This window comes from Palaemon carinicauda, chromosome 12, assembly GCF_036898095.1.
Source record: "Palaemon carinicauda isolate YSFRI2023 chromosome 12, ASM3689809v2, whole genome shotgun sequence".
Taxonomy (NCBI): Eukaryota; Metazoa; Arthropoda; class Malacostraca; order Decapoda; family Palaemonidae; genus Palaemon; species Palaemon carinicauda.
In genome coordinates, this window is record NC_090736.1 from 116,120,712 (window position 1) to 116,135,711 (window position 15,000).

Below are 15,000 nucleotides of genomic sequence, written 5' to 3' on the forward strand. Positions count from 1 at the left end.
ATTCAGAAGGAGAGCCATCAGTGACAGGCTACAGGTGAGCAATACTGGTAATTTACCAAAGGGCAAGCGAAGTCTTTTGATCCACCAACGGTTGTTGAGAGAGCTGCAAATATTTCTCTCTGCGGGTGGCCGGTGATGGTGAGTACTGTTTCAGGAGGTATGACTTGAGGTCTTCGTACATTTTGGGGGATGTCCCCTTGCTCGCACAGCCAATCGGAGATTTTCGGGAAAGGGTCCCAGAGATTGCCGCGAGAACGTAATCCACTTTGATGGTTGACTGAATCAAGCCCTTGATGCGAAACTGGATTTCAGCACGATGGAACCAGGCAAACGCTTCTCCGCTTGCGAAGCGCGATAGTTTATCAAGTAAATGAAATATATATTGTTTTATATCTCCCAAAAACTATCCTGGCCACCTCTATAAGAGTCAGGTGTATTTCATTTAGCTGGTGTTTCCCCTGGCTTAAAAATTCAACCAATAAACATATCTTAATTACAGTCTTTATTCCAATGTCAGAATTCAAGTGGATCCTGATTAATTAAATTTTCAATAACATACGAGACGTAAAATGCAATTCTCCCTGTGGAAATAAGCCACCCAATATATGAAAACTTTCACGATTTATTTCTCCCTCGAGTCCACAAAAAGTTTGATCTTTAAGGTGGATCCCAAGAAAAACTCTAAATTTTTTTTTTTCTCTTATTTTCCGACTTTTCTGAAAAAAAAAAATCGCTATCCATGAAAAAAAATAATTCTAAAATTCATGAGATAACTAAAATTTTTAGTACGCTTCGGTTTATGAAAGTTTTATGGTTACCCATCTATCTATCTATCTATATATCTTTCTATCTATATATCTATCTATTTATCTATCTATCCATCTATCTATCTATATATCTATCTACCTATTCATCTTGAGAATTCTAGGGAATTATTTAGATTCAAATATTTAGGATATTTTCTTGACTTACAAAATACTATCTACGTTTAAGGGTTTATATTTTTCTGATCACCCTTCTGCCCCCACCTCTCTCTCTCTCTCTCTCTCTCTCTCTCTCTCTCTCTCTCTCACGCACATATACAAGTTTTAATACCTCGCAAAAACAATGAATTATCTCAAACTTCTCTCTAGACCTTAATTCACAATGAACACTGAATCAATAATGATGTCCCTGATCTAACTATTACTTTTGAAGGATAGTGAATAAGCCATATGATATTCAATGCAGATGGTGGAAGTTATAATGATTAGTTAAATTATACAGAAACTGTTTTTCTTTTATTGTTCACCAGAATTCAGGCAACGGTCTCCGACCTATTCCCTGATAGATGATTAATAATTACTTTTCCACGATGATTAATATGTGTATTTTTACTTAAGCCTCACTGCTTCTTACGCACTGTACTTAAAAAGCATGAAACTAAAGAAAAATATATATATATATTCAATAAGTAAAAAATTATGAAAAACGTTTTTTTCTAAAAAAAAATTTCCCAAGCATAAATTGATGACATCAATTCGAAACACCAATCAATTTTCATTCTCCGTGATCTGTATCTTATTTTTTTTCCATCCGTTTCTATTCCTTGGCGTCCCCGAAGTGATTAAAAGCCTTACTCTTAATAATGGGTCTGTTTTATGTTTTGGGTGGGGTGGGGTAAGGGGGCGAATAACATAACTCAATTTCTTCCCGCAATTAGTCATTCAGGACTGGACAAACCTAACATGATCCTCTCTCTCTCTCTCTCTCTCTCTCTCTCTCTCTCTCTCTCTCTCTCTCTTATTCGACCAAAAATGGTAATTTGCGGCTCATAAATACATAGAACTTCCGTGAAGCAAGGATGGCTTAATAATGATACGTGAAATAGTTTTCAAATTTTACTGAGTTTGGGAAAAGTTGGAAAGTATAATCCGTATTCTTCAAAGGGGAGAAAGATTGATATAAATATTGCCTTTTGGTTCTTTTGACATTTCTCCATATCAAATATTAATTTCTGCTATTACATAAATACATGAAATTGAAAGTCTATCAAAGTTACAATTTTTCTCTCATGTACCCTCTGAGAGGACTAAAAGCCAGTACGAAATTTCAGCAATTTCGCTTTTCAAAGCTACAGTTTTATGCACATCAATGCATGGTGCACTGAGGCATATTTGTGTACGATATCTCTTTCCTATTGTATCTTCTTTGTCTTAATATTTAACCTGTTTCTACTTACTATAAGGTGGATTTTTTTATTCAGTCATGCTGAATACCCTCATAGGTTTAACATTCTATAAGGAAAGTGGAGTTGAAAACATTTCTTTAAAATACGGCCTAGTTTGAAACTTTCTCCTGGAAAATGAAGCAATACGAACTTCACTTGGAAAATTTGTAGCATTGGAAAATCCTATTATAAGGGATTTTTGTTGAAAAATCCCTTACAACCAATGGGTGGTATTATTGTACAATAAACGATGACTAGCTTTGGTGTTCATGCATTATGTTAATGATGTATAAGTGTATATTTTCACGTGCGTCAATATACATTCAACTTCATAGATCAGGATTTGAAAGAAATTTTGACTTAGCAGACGTCAATCTAACCGACAGCTGAGCTTAGAGGCCTTTTTTCCTCACTGATGTCGAAGGACTCATAGACAAGACATTTCCTTCCTGATTCTGACCTACTGTACCATTAGTTTTCTCAGCAAACTAACCGCTCTTTGCCTCCTTTTTTCATCCTGATAAGATTCTATCTTTAGAAGCTCTTTTCTTCTTATTTCTTCTATTTTTGCTCTAGATTTCATGTGTTATAAAGATTCAAGAATGTTATTTGTAATATATTTCAATAGAATATTCAGTAACATTTCGCTCTGTATTAGGATACAGAAAGAAACTTCCAATTCTAAATAAAAAAAAAACAAAAATAATTTGATATATGAAATCTGCATCATGCATTCATTTGAATACGAAACAAATTAGGATTCTCATATATTCACGAACTAGAATCAAGGAGTAACTCTCTCTCTCTCTCTCTCTCTCTCTCTCTCTCTCTCTCTCTCTCTTAGTTTCAGGCACCCAACCATTACCAGGGTAATAACAAGTACCGTGTAAAAAATAGAGTAATTGGATGATATATAAGATAAAGCTTTGTCATTAACAAGTAGTTAGAATACACTGCACATACACACTCAAACTCTCTCTCACACACACAGACACGCACACATATATGTATGTATAATGTGTATAAATATATATATATATATATATATATATATAAATATATATGTATATATATATATATATATATACATATGTATATATATATATATATAGATATATATATATATATATATACAAACATATATATATATATATATAGATTATATATATATATATATATATTTATATATATATATGTGTGTGTATATATATCTATAAATATATATATATATATATATATATATTTTTATATATAAAAATATATATAAATATATATATATATATATATATATTTATATATATATATATATATATATACATATATGAATATATATATATATATATATACATATATGAATATATATATATATGTATATATATATATATATATATATTCAATATTTATATGTACATTATTTATATACATATATATATATATATATATATATCAATATTTATATGTACATTTATTTATATATATATATATATATATATATATATGATAAATTTTGCACATTTTTACGTGTTTTTCATATTCAAATAAGCCATATATATTTTGATATATTAATGTCTGGATTCTCTTAACGACCTCGGGATCAGAGCCCCAGGCGAATTCTCACAAAGACAAGAGCTTGGCTCCGGCCGGGGAATCGAACCCTGGTCGGCAAGCTTATATAGGACAATGACTAGCCCATTCGGCCACGAAGGAAGATAAAAGTCAATGACAATTCTACTATACTTATACCTGTCGAATTCAGGTATTTTTATACTTAGAATTGAAATCAACCCATCTTCACCATCGTAGCTAATTGGTAGTTTGTTACTTGGCATTCAATTAATGATAAATTTTGCACATTTTTACGTGTTTTTCATATTCAAATAAGCCATATATATTTTGATATATTAATATCTGGATTCTCTTAACGACCTCGGGATCAGAGCCCCAGGCGAAATCTCACAAAGACAAGAGCTTGGCTCCGGCCGTGAATCGAACCCTGGTCGGCAAGCTTATATAGACAGTGACTAACCCATTCGGCCACGAAGGAAGATAAAAGGCAATGACAATTCTACTATACTTATACCTGTCGAATTCAGGTATTTTGTACTTAGAATTGGAATCAACCCATCTTCACCATCGTAGCTAATTGGTAGTTTGTTTACTTGGCATTCAATTAATGATAAATTTTGCACATTTTTACGTGTTTTTTCATATTTAAATAAGCCATATATATTTTGATATATTAATGTCTGGATTCTCTTAACGACCTCGGGATCAGAGCCAAGCTCTTGTCTTTGTGAGATTTCGCCTGGGGCTCTGATCCCGAGGTCGTTAAGAGAATCCAGACATTAATATATCAAAATATATATGGCTTATTTGAATATGAAAAACACGTAAAAATGTGCAAAATTTATCATTAATTGAATGCCAAGTAACAAACTACCAATTAGCTACGATGGTGAAGATAGGTTGATTTCAATTCTAAGTACAAAATACCTGAATTCGACAGGTATAAGTATAGTAGAATTGTCATTGACTTTTATCTTCCTTCGTGGCCGAATGGGTTAGTCACTTTATATAAGCCAAGGTCTATAGAATACCAGGTCTACCCACGCGCAGGTAAATTGGGGGGTTAGCGGGGGATTAGAGGGGGTAAACGTTAAGTGGGGGGTAAATTTTGTGACGTCACTGAACACCAGTGGCCGGCGAAAGAGTACTATTCAGCATTAGCTTGCTTTGCAAAAAGTTCTCCTTTCTTTATTATCCCGTTGAAAATAACATTTCTATTTCAGAAAAAAAATAATATAAGATATTTTGGTGACTAGATTTCGTTACAAAATACTTCCTGTGAGAAGGTTTTTAAGGAAAATGGTTTAAAAAGTCGCATATCAGAAGAGAGCAAATATTATTCAAATCCTTTGTGGAAATATTGTTTCACCAAATGTACAATTAAGCAACGTGCATGCATATTTAGATACATTTTCACACTAATCTTTTACTAATGACTCAAAACTAAATTTTAAGAATATCTATTCAAATAAAGTTGTACAAACACACTATAGAAATAAGTGATCATGATTATTACATTTTACAATCCTCTAATTTCAATAGTTATTTTCCTAGCAGAAGTTATTTCTTTAATTGATATTATCATTTTAAAAATATTTCGACAACGAACAAAATGAGTGACTAAAAGTGGTAATCCCATTTTATTTGGAATATCTAATGCTATTTTTTTACTACTCTGTTGCCATGTTTGTCCTTTTTCCCCCATGATAACTTATAATTTTTTTTCAATATTCTTTATCGGATCAGTAAATTCTTTTGATGGCTTCACTAATTCCTTATTTGCTGAGCTAATTATACCTGTCCACGAATTGTCCCCCCCTTTTGTGCATTAGGGAAACTTAAGGGCAATGAAACCGGCGAAACAGTCCTAGACCTCCTTTCTATTTTGCATCATCCAGGTGTTTTAATTACCAACTTCCCCTATACTTTTTGTAACATCATTTCCTTCACCGTCGCATTCATCGGGCAAACAAAAATTTCATCGCAGATAGCCTTAGTTCACTTTGAATGATTTGTTATCTTTATCTTGAGAGAGAGAGAGAGAGAGAGAGGAGAGAGAGAGGAGAGAGAGAGAGAGAGAGAGAGAGAGTATCATTATCAATAAAACAAACGGTTCCAGCTGTTAAGTTATCTAATTTGCAATTGGGATTTGTATTATATTTTGACCTTATAAGGTAACTGTCCTTCTCTAATAGATGAGATTTAACACTATATTTAACTGTATCCAACGCTGGGTGCTGCAGACTTCCATTTATCACAAAAAAGGTAAGGAAATGTTCAAGTCCTATCTTGATTCATTCTATAAATCAATAAAATTATTTATTAAATATAATTTTTACCATTTTTAACAATTTTTGGCAAAGATTCACAAGAAACTGCCGATCCTATTTGGAATGAAAAAAGACAATTATTTCCAATTACCATCAATAATTTTACTGGGTGTCGTGCAATCGAAGATTTCATCCTGATTTTGTGAGTTCAACCCCTTATTAATTCTGAACATCTTTGTATCGTACGGAAACTCCAGAGATAAAATTGACTTATTTTTTCCAATGCTTATCTAAAAATAATCCTTTGCTACAGAAATATTGAAGCGATTTCGTAATTGTTTCTAATATCAATTGTACAGCTAATTTTCCATTCATACGCTGAAAGCCACTGACATTTATGTTTCTCCAAGTTTATATGATGTTTTCAGATCACTTTTACTTTATAAGTTCCCTTAGCAAAGAGTAGTGGGACAAAATCACCGTCAATTTGCTGCGTGCGACGACGTTTGAGCGCAAGACAAATAAGCGCCGGCAAATGAGCGCCGACGTATGAGCCCAAGACACTTAAGCGCAGTAACATTTGAGCGCAGACAGTTTGAGCGCCAAAATGTCTCTCTCTCTTTCTCTCTCTCTCCTCTCTCTCTCTCTCTCTCTCTCTCTCTCTCTCGTTAAATATAATTACAGTCGTTTGGTTATTAACATTAAAACTTGGAATTATCCCTTTTAGGAAATATAAACAAAACTTTTAGGAATGTAAACAAAACTTTCTTAAAGGGATATTACTTGAATATATTTATTTCTTGAAACCCAAGTGTTTGGAGTGTATATGAACGTGTTCTTAGTGAACTTCCACGTACCAATAATTCATTAGAAGGGTGGCATCGGGCAATACAGATGTCCGTAGGTCATATGCATCCTACAATTTACAAATGTGTTAATATTTTAAAACTAGAACAAAATCATACAGCAAATAAAGTGATCCGGATAGATTCGGGCCAAGACATTGGAAAAAACACTAAATATGTAAGAGTCAATAAAGCAATATCTAGAATTGTTAGTGAATATTCTTCAACAGAACCAATAGAATATCTCCGGTCAATATCTTATAATATTAGCTTACAGAAATAGTTTTTTTTTAGTTTTTATTTAAATTGTTTTTACTTTAAAAAAAAAAAATTCAATGTCATAACAATTTCATTTTCTTACTTTAAAGAAATGGTTATTTTACTTAGATAATTGTATTTATCTCAAATTTTTTTACTATATTTCATGTTAATTACTTATAATAAATAAATGAGTGTCCCATATTGAATAATTGTGTTTATTATCCCTAATTGTTTTTTATTTTATATTTTATGGTAATTCATAACAAAGTAAGATTGTTCAAAATTGTTCAAATTTAAAAAATACAGTATATCAAACGATTGTAATAGCCAAACACGAATACTGAGAGAGAAAGAGAGAAAGAGTTTGATGAAATGTTTACTTTTCCTAAATGGAATGATTTTCACGATGGTTACTACACGACTGTAATAACCATGCAACAAATATGGAGAGAAAGGGTTGAATTTATGGCGCTCAAATGTCGGCGCTCATATGTTTATTGCGCTCAAACTGTCTTGCGCTAAATTGTCGGCGCTTATTTGACGGCGCTCATTAGTCTTGCGCTCAAATGTCGGCCAACCAATTTGCTGAAAGCCATTATCAAATAAATTGTTTCTTATTAGTATCATGAGATGTGGAGCATCAGCAAAGACACACAAACAACGCGATCGGTGATGCGGGATTTTCAATCATCGAATTATGCACACTTATGCCTAAAGATTTCCATAAACTAACGTTGGTAGGAACTTGGTCGTTAAATATAAACATTACAGGAAAACTTGCTAGTTCTATCTCAACGATAGTATAACTTTTAGAGCATAAAGAGTATCTGAATCTTAGTCATAACTACATTTTTAGGCAATGCTGCATTCATCAAATGATTAGATAGAAACACGCGCAAATTATTTCTGATTTGTGCTTGAATAATTTGATAACAGTCTTTAAAATTCATGGTTCGACATCCAAAATATACTAATACAACTATTTAACGTAGAAATGGAGGAAAAGAGTGGAATATTGAACACCAGCTTCCTTGTAAGCAAACTGTAAAATAGTAAATACCGGAAAAACAAAGGCTGGTAAGTCAGGACCACGGTGCGGTGTGACGTCATCTATAACCGCATGGCTAGCCTGCGCAGTAGAGGACACAATTTGGGTCGCTGATGGGTAGACCTAGTATTCTATAGACCTTGATATAAGCTTGCCGACCAGGGTTCGATTCCCGGCCGGAGCCAAGCTCTTGTCTTTGTGAGATTTCGCCTGGGGCTCTGATCCCGAGGTCGTTAAGAGAATCCAGACATTAATATATCAAAATATATATGGCTTATTAAAATATATATATATATATATATATATATATATATCCTGGCTGGATAAGAAAGTGTCTCAAGAGATTTGGTGGTCAATTTATTCCTAAGAAGTGTTTTTATTCTTTATTTTGTACCATGTTGCAAGTATTGTTCTCCTGTGTGGTCTTCAGGTGCTGGTTCTCATGTTAGTTATTTTGATAGGAACTTACGGTCTATTAGGTTTTTATTCCTGATCTAAATATTAATATTTGGCACCTTTAATCAATTAGTTCATTATGAATGTTGCATAAGATTTTTATTTTCATAATTCTAACCATTCTCTACATTTGGATATTCCCGGACAGTTTCATCCTGTTCGTAATAGCCTACTAGGTATGCAGTTAAATCTAATAGTCAGGACTTCTCCACCATGAGGGGTCAATACTACCTATTACTCTAGAAGTTTTCTTCCTGCTGTGATCAGGTTGTGGAATGATTTACCCAATCGGGTAGTTGGATCTTTACAACTTCTTTTTTTATTTTATTTTATTTATTTTTTTTTGTAACAGGTTTGCATAAGTCCTTTTATAGTTTATAAATCAAATATCTATTTTAATGTTGCTAATTTCTATAAAATATTTTATTAAATTTTCCTTATATCGATAATTTTTTTTTTCATTCCCTCACTTAGCTATTTGTCCCTGTTGGAACCCTTTTGCTTATAGCATCTTGCTTTTCTAACTAGGATTGTATCTAGTAATAATAATAACAATAATAACAATAATAATAATAATAATAATAATAAATAATAATAATAATAATAATAAATATATATATATATAAAAATATATACATATTATATATATATATATATATATACTGTATATATATATATATATATATATAAGTGTGTGTGGGTGTGTGCGTGTGTGTGTATGTAGTCATTTGTCCATGTTATGTAGTTGAATATGGAAAATCGGATGTTTTGTGTTAGGCAATGTTATGCAATAGCACTGCATGTACCAAAGGTAACGTTAATCCAATATTACTTAATTGCCTGTTCATGTTTGACTGTTATTATGATGCATTAAATAAGTGACACAGCATATACAATCTTTGCACTTGATTCGGTATTAACAGCATTAAAGAAGCATACAATTTTCAATAATATATATTCATAAAATAGATTAGAGTATTTTGCATCTATTGTTACTTCTCTATTTTTATTCATATTTTTATGTTGTTAGCCTTATCTAAAATAGTCATGGAAGAATTCTATAGCTTGTCGGGATCACTCATACTAATGTAATGTAGAAATCTATAAGATCTTATATTTTAGAAGCATAAACTATATCCAACAAGATTTAGGCGACTCCAGATGAGATGTTGAACATTATATTGATTATCCTAATTATTTTACGAAAAAAGCAGAGATGATTATTTATTGAATACTATATCAAGATAGAAATTTAATATTTGGCAGCGTTGGGTGAGATGTTGAGCATCACAATAATCAACATAATTTTTAAAAGTAAAATGCTGAGATGCTTATTTATGAAATACTATATAAATTAATTAACTTAGTATTTGGTGACGTCTGGGGTTTGAGAGGAAAGTGAACACAAGTAGCCAACAGGGAGAACAACTCTAAAGGAACATTACCGAAAAGGTTGTTTATCAAGGAACAATGGGTCGTACGAACTTCCCAACAGAGAAATCAATTCGTCCAAAATTGTCAGTTTCTTTTACTTCTATATAAAGGAAAACATAGGTTGGCTTGTAATTTTTTACCAGTAAGTAGGTGAGCAGTCGTGCCAAAGAATAATAAGGGGCATGATAAAATTTCCAAGCATGAAGAAAATAAAAGAGCATGAAATATACCACCTACAAAATTATATTAGGAAGTATTAAAGATGCGAAGAAGAAATCATTGCTACAAGGTTTAAAACCTTGAAACCTGCAGAGGACACAAGCAAAGATGCATTTATGACTCTTACCTTATATTTTAGTCTTTGGTTCAATAAATTTTTTGTAAGGTATGAATTATGGCAAAGGCAAATCAAAGGTAAGATGAAAGATACAGTTGTGACTAAACTAAAAAATTTTATCAATTGTGAATATTTGGTTTCAAAATATTATAATACACAGGTAAGAAAAAAAAACCTAAAAGATAGATATAACACTAGAGAAGGTATCAATTATAGACAAAACTTTAGAAAATTGAAAAGTTAAAGTAACTTGATAGGAACTACAAATATTAGAACGGAAAATTCTAAAAATAAGTGAAGTAGGCTTCAAGGGTATTGAGAATCAGATAATGATTGCGTCAAGGCCTAGGTAGAAGAAATTGCTTAACCCTAATGTTCATAAATATCAGAATCTTACCTTTACATAGAAAATAAAACATTAAAAACCTAAAAGCCATTAGTGTGGTCAAAACTATCCACTCACATTTGAAGGAAAGAAATGTCCTGTTACCGAACAAACATACAATTTACAATCGTTTGCAGGATTTTAACTACTATGCTAAGAAAATAAATGCTGCAGTTGATTCTAGTATAGGCCAAGAAAATAAGTGCAGAAAAGATATATAAAAAATAGTATTTAATTTTGCATAAACTCCATCAACTAAAATGCAAAGAGACATATCATGACAGAAGTGATAATAAATGGTAGACCAACTTTAATGTAAGTTGACATAACAGCTGATGTATCAATTAAAACTTAGAAAATAAAAGATTCTATTCCTTTAAAGTTCATTTGGGGCACAACTAGATTTTTTAAAGATTATAGGGACTTTGACATTTGAGTAATAGGTGCCTCATAAGTAGAAGTACAATATAATTGATAAAAGTTAGACAGAGTGCCATTAAAAGTAGTTGTAGGTAAGGGACAGACTGTACTAGTTTTATAGTGGTTATTTTGTCATAATCTAATTGGCGACGTATTTTAAAGGTTACAAACATACAAGAAGATCACATAAATTGAATACGGTAAAAAAAAAATTCTAAAGCCATTTTTTTGTTGAAAGCAAGTTATATTCCTGGATATTTTTGTCCAAGCCTTGTATCATATACATTGAAAAGTTCCTTAAAAAAATAAAAAATATAAGTATATAAATCAAGCAATTACAAAGTGAAGGTTCATGGAATAATGTTAGATGTTCAGGTTGTGCTACACCATTATTTCCTAGTGTGAAGAAATATGGTCAGGTTATGTTATGTGGAGATTACAAATTATTATGAAATCTACAGCTTCGGGTAGCTAAACACCCAATGCCAAATCCTATACATAATATCTAAAAATATGTCACGATGTACTGTATATTTAATCTGGAACTTAGACGGGCATCGATGGAAAATAAGAAAAGTTATGGATTGTAAATACACAATAAGACTTGCGTAATTCGTCCCCCCCCCCCTCTCCAGTAAAAAAACAAAACAAAACAAAAAAACTTTCATTGAATAGCTAGTAATCCAGCTACTTGGCAACAAATTATGGATATTTTTTTTGGCTGTTATGTTAAGAGTATTCATTATCATCTATCTACCTATCTACCACGACACTTCCACAATATGTGATTTTCCTCATTGTTCCTCCCTACCTGACAAAGGATTCGCCAGAGCTTGGTTGATACTACTAGGGTGACAAAGCTCATCCCTCATCCGGCGTCCAACACAAAGGAAGCTTCATATGATGACTTCCTTATTACCACTACCTCAAAGATGTCACCATAAATAGGAGGAGCATTCTAAAAATTTTAATGTTTTCCTTCTTACCTTAGAATGTCTCAGGGAGTAATTTTTTGGGGTATTTATTTCCACTGCGCATGTTTACTTCTATCCATTGTAACAACGAAAATGGTAAACAACAGATGGACATTAAGGATTAATTTCTCCTCCTAAGACGCTCTTTGGCCTCTCTCACATCTAGCCTCCGGTTACCTAGGACTTTCTTCACTCCATGATTCCACCCAAACCTATTGGTTCCTATTGCGCTTCTTCTATTCACTCATGAATTTATTCTGAAGACACCCATTCTCTACCCTTTTTTCATGGCCTAATCTCTTTAACACATTCATAGCCAATTTAACTTCTAATTTATTCCAATAAACTGTCCTAACTCTTACTACTTTTTTTCCTAATCCTATCCACCTGAGGTACACCAACTACAGTAAACTTCTGAAAGACTTCATCTTGAAAACATTCAATTTCAGTCTTTTTGCACAATCATATCCAACAACTGCGATCCATCAATCACAAGGTGTACAATAACTTCCCAAGCCCCTTTCACCACCACCAGAACTTCAAATCCTTCATTCATTCCAAGAAAACCATTTAATTACATTTCATTATTTGCGATAGCAATAGAACTAAAGTGCTTAAACTGATCTACTTCTTCAAATAATACTACATTGAATCTAGCACAAATATTGAGCACTTAATGACTTACTCTTACCTGTACTAACTTGCAATTTCCTTCTCTCACATATCCCTCCAAGCTCTGTCATTAATCGACACAGATTATCTGGGTCAGCAACAAATATAGTATCATCCTCAAATAGCAACTGGTTCACCTCACACTAATGATCAATCTCATCTATCAGTTTTGATCCTCGGCAGAGCATTTAAGCATTCACAATCTTTTGTATATAGCAATAACTAATACGTATATATTTAACGGCTTACAACGATAATAAAAGACAAATGTTAAATGAATTGGCCTTTCGAATTGTGAAACACCTAAAAAAGACAAAAGAACATTAAAAATAAGAATATTTTCTTATATCAATGTTATATGGGAGCACAATCAATTTAAAAAAATGATAATAACCATAATTATCCATCAAGCTATAATTATCATAACACAATAAATAATATAAATAATTTCATGATTTACTCGTAAATTATTACAGTATTATTAAATTATATAACAAAGTTTATATAACAGCGCAAAAGTAGTCAGAAGAATAACAAAAAGAAAATCAACTGAAAATCTGGAAAACAAGTTTAATAAACTTCAATGATAATTTTTCAGCACAATTTTAACTTATATAAATGAGATTATATTATAAATTGATTTCCACCTAGAGATATACAAACCAGCTGAACTGATATTTAGTTTTTTTAGCCAGAAAATTTTAAAACTTTGAATTTATCATATCAATGCAATCTTTCATAATCAATGACTGTTTTGGTATTAAGCTTTTATGATTTTTACACTATCAAAAAATTCTGCTTTTCATGTTGTAGGCGATAACCGATTGATGGAGCTGCCTATAATTATCTTAGATTATGTAAGCCAGTTCTTTGACGGTGTATGTGTATGAGTTTACTAACATAAAAAAAAAAAGTAATGAAGAACTAAGGTTAAACAATCGAACCACAGTTTATTACGTAAAAGTAAAACGCTTTGAGTTTTTATATGAGAAATCCTATAAAATTCGATATACATAAGGAGCCTGTGCCATTTATTGCAATACAATTACATCATAAGGAGCTAAATTTTTTCGTCTAAAAATTATAATTTTAGTTCTTCCTGAACATGGTAATTATGATCATGGTTTCGACTACAGTGGTCTTTTTTTATTAAAATTGGTTGTTATAAACACACGCATATATATATATATATATATATATATATATATATATATATATATATATATATATATATATATATATATATATATATATATATATTATATGACCCATAGATACATAATAGAACATGCACAATAAGTATCGTGTGACTTTGGTGTACTGTAGTTAATTGATACATTACTTCTATATAGTGAAGCGCCTTCATCATCATCATCTCCCGCTACTCTTATATGAAGAAAATGCCCTCGGTTAAGTTTAACCAGTCGTCTCTATTTGAGGGCTTTAAATCAACACTTCTTAGTTCATCATATCCTAATTCACGCTTTACAGTCCACAGCCATGTAGGCCAGAGTCTTCCAAGTCTTCTAATGCCTTGTGGTGTCTAGATACAAGTCTGGTGTACTAATCAATCCTTCAGATAGCGAAAGGTTGCCTAAAAGCATCTCCGTCTACCCCTTATTAAGATCTCAACAAAATATGGCTCACAAGTAATCTTTCGTACAGTATCATGTCTAATCCTGCCCTGCCATTTAACTCCAATTATTATTATTTTGAGGGTGGTTCTCATATTTACAAAATGCTGCAAACTGTTTCATAGCCATACCAAGACCTATCCCACTAAACTGACATGTTGCCCTATTTTCTCTCTCTCTCACTCTCTTTTTTTTTCTTTTTTTGGCTCTGTTATTCTTGGCTTTTTGATTTCTAAATTTTATTTAACCTAGCAAATATGTGGTTTGCTCTTCGCAATGTTTCATTGAACTCCAATTCTTAACGCCCTCTTTTAGAGATCATACTTCGTAAATGTAATTTTTTTTGTACCCAATTAATCCTCTCTCCTCCCAATGTGTTTTCATCTTATCATACGTATTTCTTTCTCATCATCTGTATTTTTCTTCTATTTACCTTAAGCCCAACCTCTTAACATTTCCTTTATTTGGTAAGCAAGCATAACGTTCCTT